Below are 5,551 nucleotides of genomic sequence, written 5' to 3'. Positions count from 1 at the left end.
TAGAAGGGGCAATTTGCAACCTAGAAACAGATGTTCTGAGTGAAGAGACAAGACGCTGAAAAGCTGAGGCTGGAGTTTTTTTCTTTGGTCATGAGGCTGTGAAAGGGACTCTTTCTGCTTTGCAGAATTTTGCCCATTTTTCAGATGAAAAGTTGAAGAGATTTTGCACCAGTCTATGAAACAGTAAAAGGTTTCCAACTAAAAGGCAAGGAAGAATATAAGGTACCTTGTATGAGGCATACAAATGAAGTATGCTGCAGAATTAGCAGTAGCACTGTCAAACCAAGGCCACAGAGACAACACAGGTCACAGCTGTTTACCTATGCCACAGGACCTGCCCCTAAATGTTTATAAAAACAGTTTTTATTCTCCTTTACAGAAGTTGCCAGGTTGAGTTCTAATTAAGCTTTTGCCTTTCGAAGATTTTTTCTGCATGACCTAATGACATTCTTAAACACTTCCTGAATTGCTTGCCCCCTTTTCCAAAGGTGATACACCTTCTTTTTTACCTGAGTTCCTACAAAAGCTCCCTGGTCCCTACAAAAGCCCAGCAGCCTGGTCATCTTCCCTGCCGGCTCATCTTTCAGCACATAGGGACAGTCTGCTCCTGTGCCTTCAAGAGTTCTTTCTTGAAGCACTTAAGATTTCCTTCTTGAAGAATGTCCAGCCTTCATGGACCCCTTTTTTATTAATGACTGTTTTGCAAGGGACTCTCTGAACCAGTGTCGTGAAGAGTTTTAAGGGCTGTTTCCCAAGGTACTCTCTGAATAAATCTCTTGAACAGGCCAAAGTCTGCCTTCCAGAAGTCCAGTGTGGAAGTTTTATTGATGGCCCTCCTTGCTTCACCAAATATTGAGAACTCTATAATTTCATGATCACTGTGCTCCAGACAGCCTCCAACCACCACATCTCCCACCAGCCCTTTTTTGTTTGCAAACAGCAGGTCTAGCAGAGCCTCACCCCTGGCTTTGTTGACCCCCTTCCTTACTTCACTGAGAATTGAAAACTACAATTTCGTGGTTGCTGTGCCCAAGACGGCCTCCAACCCTTCTCTATTCATAAACAGCAGGTCTAGAGGGGCCCCACCCCTGGTATGCTCCCTTACCAGCTGTGTCAGGAAGTTCTCTTCTACACACTCCAAGAACTTCCTAGACTGTTTTCTCTCCACTGTGCTGAATTTCCAGCAGATGTGAGTAAGAACCTCCTAGACTGCCTCTTCTCTGCTGTGCTGAGTTCCCAGCAGATATCTGGGAGGTTAAAGTCACCTACAAGAACAAGGGCTGGTGATCTTGAAACGTCCTCCAGCTTCTTATAGAATAATACATCCACCTCTTCATCCTGGTTAGGTGGTCTATAACAGAATCCCACCAGGGTGTCAGCCTTGTTGGCCTTCCCCCAGGTCCTTACCCATAGGCACTCAACCTTATCATCACTGACCTCAAGTTATACAGTGTCAAGAGACTCCCTGATATACAGAGCCACCCCTCCACCTTTTCTCCCTCTCCTGTCTCTTCTGAAGAGCTTGTAGCCAACCATTGTAGCATTTCACTCACGTGAGTCATCCCACCACGTTTCCATGATGGTGACTGTGCCATGGCTTTCCCTCTGTACAACGCCTTCCAGCTCCTCCTGTGTGTTACCCACGCTGTGTGCATCAGTGTACACGCACTTCAGCTGGGCTGCTGATTTCACCCCTGACTTAACCATCCTTGGGCTCATCTCTGGAGGGCCTGGTTTCATCTCTTTCCCCTTTCAAACCTAGTTTAAAGCCCTCTCAATCAGCCCTGCCAACTCAGGGGTGAGAATCCTTTTGCCCTTGCTAGAGAGATGAAGCCCATCAGACTCTAGCAGGTCTGGTGCCATAAAAATTTCCCCATGTTAAAAAAAACCCAAAAATTGTGCTGATGGCACCAATCCTTAAGGCACTTATTGATTACATGGGTTTTCCCATTCCTTTCATTATTTATTCCTGCTACTGAAGGAAATTAGCAGAACACCAGGTGTTTAGGGGACAGGGAAGTTGGAAGATAAACTGATTTTTCATATGACATATTTTACATGCAGCCCATCAATCTTCTAAAAAAGCTTTTTGATTTTGGACTGAGGTTTTCCTTGTCACTTATTTCAGTCTGTCTTTGCTAACAGTGGTTTGATGTGATCAGTCTCTGTCATGTTTCTGGACAGGCTGACTCAGCTTCCTCAGAAGAAATACACAATTTAAAGAAGGAGGGAAGGAAGACCATCCTCTCTGTCTCCATCATGCATCTGAAGACCCAGAACAGACTCTGACATTACCTGCTGATGTCAGTTTCTGATGCTGCAGTGCATTTTTCCAACAGGCTGATTATAAACTCTGTAGCAAGGTTCCCTTTCTTAGAACTAGAAGTCATATTTCATTTCTCAGAAGTCATATCCTCTCAGAAGATCAGAAGAGGATTTGACTCTCAGGCTTTACTCTCACTTTTAGCTTTTGACCACCATCAAAAACAGGATGCAACATGAAAAGTATTGTCATTTAAATCAAAGGACTGTTTGTTACAATGAAGCAGAAACAATACGTCAAGAACAACTAATGCCTATGCCTCAGCAGCATTGTTCTCCATGCAGAGTTTTTATTTATTCAGCAATGCTTGCAATTACCAAAGAGAGATCTGCAGTTCACTTTATAACCCTGCCATTAGTTCCTAGTCCTATGCAGCTATTACTCTCCATACCCCGGGTTTCCAATGCACGCTGCCTGCTGAGCTTGCGAGGAGGCTGAGATGGTGTGTCCTGCTCTCTGCTTTCTTCCCAGGTTTGGTGATCATGCTTTTGAGATGAAAGCATTTGATGTATCTGAGATGCAGCCTCTGCTCATCCATTCATCTTTGGCAGCTGCAGTACCATTTGTGTTCTTGGGTCCATGTTTCCAATTTATCTTCGTTTCCAGAGCAAACAAGTCTCATTCTTAGTGCTTCTTGTCAGGTGATTTGGTAATGCCTCTGCTCTCTACATATTCTGTGCCTGCGTTCTTTTTTTTTTCTTTATTTTTAATATATATTACCTTTTGAGTTTTCTTCATTCAGTGTTTGTCACTGTTAATGGTGTGTTCAATGGCTAGAGCCTCATTTTACCCATTAGATCTCCCCTTTGATAGGGTCTCTCTGATCTTATTCCACTCTCCAGTGGAATAACCTCTTTACTGTTATTTGGGGATCATATTGATAAAAAGATACCATTATCAGATGTGGCACTGTACACATCTTTTCATTTCCTGACACCAGCATTTCTGTTGCTGTCATTTTCCTTCCTTGTGCATGTAAAAGACTCATAGGATTTTTTTCAAGTGTTAATTTTATGGCTCTCCTGTCCTCCCATGCATCTCCCTGTGAAGCCAATCACACTGGGTAGGTAACTGCTCCCCTGCTCCATGTACACACTTGTCCCTTCCTTCCTTTGATTGTCTCTGCACTAGTTTCTTTATGCATTTTGCACTAAAGTCAAAGCTATCAGACACCCAAAATTATCCATAGATCGTGAGGATCTCCAGAGTGATATGCTGCATATTCAGGCCACATGGTATGCAATGCATGCAGCATTAGGGACTCAGCTTCAAGGGAACACAAGGTCAGCTTGCTCAGAGGTTATTCAGCACAATTTTGTACTCACCCTCTTCATGCTTGACACTCATTTTCTGAAAGCTCAGACCATGGACTCTAAACCAGATTTGAACTCCAAACTGTTTTTAATGCTTAACATGTTCATCTTTTAGTGTCCATACAGATCAATCGTAAAATGGCCAAAGAGCCTGTAAAACATTTGCAGTTTTAGAAAATAAGCATAAAGCCAGAGTGCTTCAGAACAATTTTTCTTCAGCCTTACAGTAAAGCTGCAGTAAAGTCTGTCAATAAAAAAACAAATGTTCATTTTATTTGTTTTACACTAAATTCATTCTTTGTAAACAGCTAAAGTTCTTAACAGTGTTTCACTGGAATCTAAAGATTTCCCCTCTCCTCTCCTCCCCGTGTCCTTTAAAAAATACCTGCACTTTTAAAAATCAGATGGCAAACGTAGGGACACCAGGGAGAGCACTGGCCCACTTTGCTGCTGGCTTCCTTTCAGCTCCCATTGAGGCAGGTAGCCCTCCCTCATATTTCTCTAAGGTTATTTTCTCCCATATTTGCTCTATTTCTCCTCCTCATTCCCAGGGGTGTCTCAGGAAGCCCCTTGCCTGGAAAGAGCTGGTTTGGTGTCAGGTGAGTAGTGGGTAAGTTCTGTTTTGCTTTGGGAGGGAAGTGATGAATTCCCTGTGAATCAATGGCACATGTCCCTGCCCAGGCCACTGAGGGGATGTTTGTAGCAAGGGGACAAACACGAACCAAGGGCTTCCCCTTTAGCAAGGCAAGGCTGTACAAAGCACTAAGGTTTTATGCAAAAGAGGAAAAGTCTGCAAGGATGGGCTGATTTAACAGAGCAGCCCAAACCATCTGAGAAGTAGGATGAAACACCTTTAAAATTCAGGGTGAGTAATTAGTTAACGACTTGATCATGGCTAGAAAGATGAGCAGAAAAGAGACAAGGAGCTTAAATCACTTAAAGATCAAATGATTTTTTTCTAGAAGTGTGGTGCAAAACTTTTCCTGTCAAGGTCATGCAAAAATACAAGGCTTGAAAGAGTGGTTGGTGAGCAATCTGGTGAGCAATCTGGTGAGCAATCTGGAGAAACTAAAGTTTTGCTTCTGGAGAACTTCATAAGGAAAAACATGTCAACCAGGCACATCACTTTTTAAAAAATCAAATTCAGCTGGAAAAGCAAAGCACTCTCACAGTTTGTCCCTTGCTAGATTCCAATAAGATCCCTGGCACAACTGGGGCTTGATGTTGTGTCTTGCAACAGCAACAGTGCTGTCCCAGTGTGAGCTTGCTGTGCCGACTGAGGGGGCTGGCAGAACATGGGCAAACACAGCCAAAGCCAGTTATATTTGCAAAGGCAAAGGTGAATGAAGCAGTGAATTAAGTTCTGAACATCTGTTATCCAATGTATAAATAGGATTCCGTGTATAATAAGAATGAAATTAAGATGCCAGCAGAGTTTTACTTTACTTTTCCTGGCTTTGATTTTTTTTTTTTTTTTGAGACGAGAGGAGCATAACTATCCCTTTACAAGGTGTTTGCAAAGTTACTCAACTTTCTCCTAATAGTAAGTCATGATACTGATGCCACCTATTCCCAACAATCCGTTACATCTGGAAAACTTTTCCTTTTAATGTGGTAGATTTCTGCTATAGATACTCCAGCTGGCTAAGGACATCACATTATGCTTTGTAGCGGGCTGGATGCATCACCCCTAGAGGGAAGCAGCAGCCCGTGCCCATTTTTGCCGCGCTCGTTGTCGGCTAATCCCATTCTCCGAGGTCCGGGCCCGGCTGCCCCGGCTGGGGACGCCCAGCCCCGGCTGTGTGGCTGCTGCTGGGGGCGGCTGCGGTCCGGGGAGGCGCTGGGCAGCTTTCCCTCGGCGGGGGCTCGGCGCTGGAGGGCGGACAGCAGGGCCGAGAGCGCTGCAGAAATGCTC

The 5,551-nt window shown here is 44.1% G+C and overlaps 1 long non-coding RNA gene across 1 annotated transcript in view; it reads right to left on the bottom strand.

Moving 5' to 3' along the window:
• Positions 1-1,194: 1,194 nt before the first annotated feature.
• The window catches only part of LOC108446108, a 12,169-nt gene continuing 7,812 nt past the window's right edge, over positions 1,195-5,551 (bottom strand). The window contains exon 3 of the long non-coding RNA XR_001861212.1: positions 1,195-1,280. This is a non-coding gene — a long non-coding RNA (uncharacterized LOC108446108). The remainder of the gene's footprint in view (positions 1,281-5,551) is intronic.

The sequence above is a fragment of the Corvus brachyrhynchos genome, unplaced genomic scaffold (genome assembly GCF_000691975.1).
Source record: "Corvus brachyrhynchos isolate BGI_N302 unplaced genomic scaffold, ASM69197v1 scaffold3, whole genome shotgun sequence".
In the NCBI taxonomy this organism is placed as follows: domain Eukaryota; kingdom Metazoa; phylum Chordata; class Aves; order Passeriformes; family Corvidae; genus Corvus; species Corvus brachyrhynchos.
The sequence above is the reverse complement of the archived record's forward strand: the minus strand, read 5'-3'. Positions and strand labels throughout refer to the sequence as shown.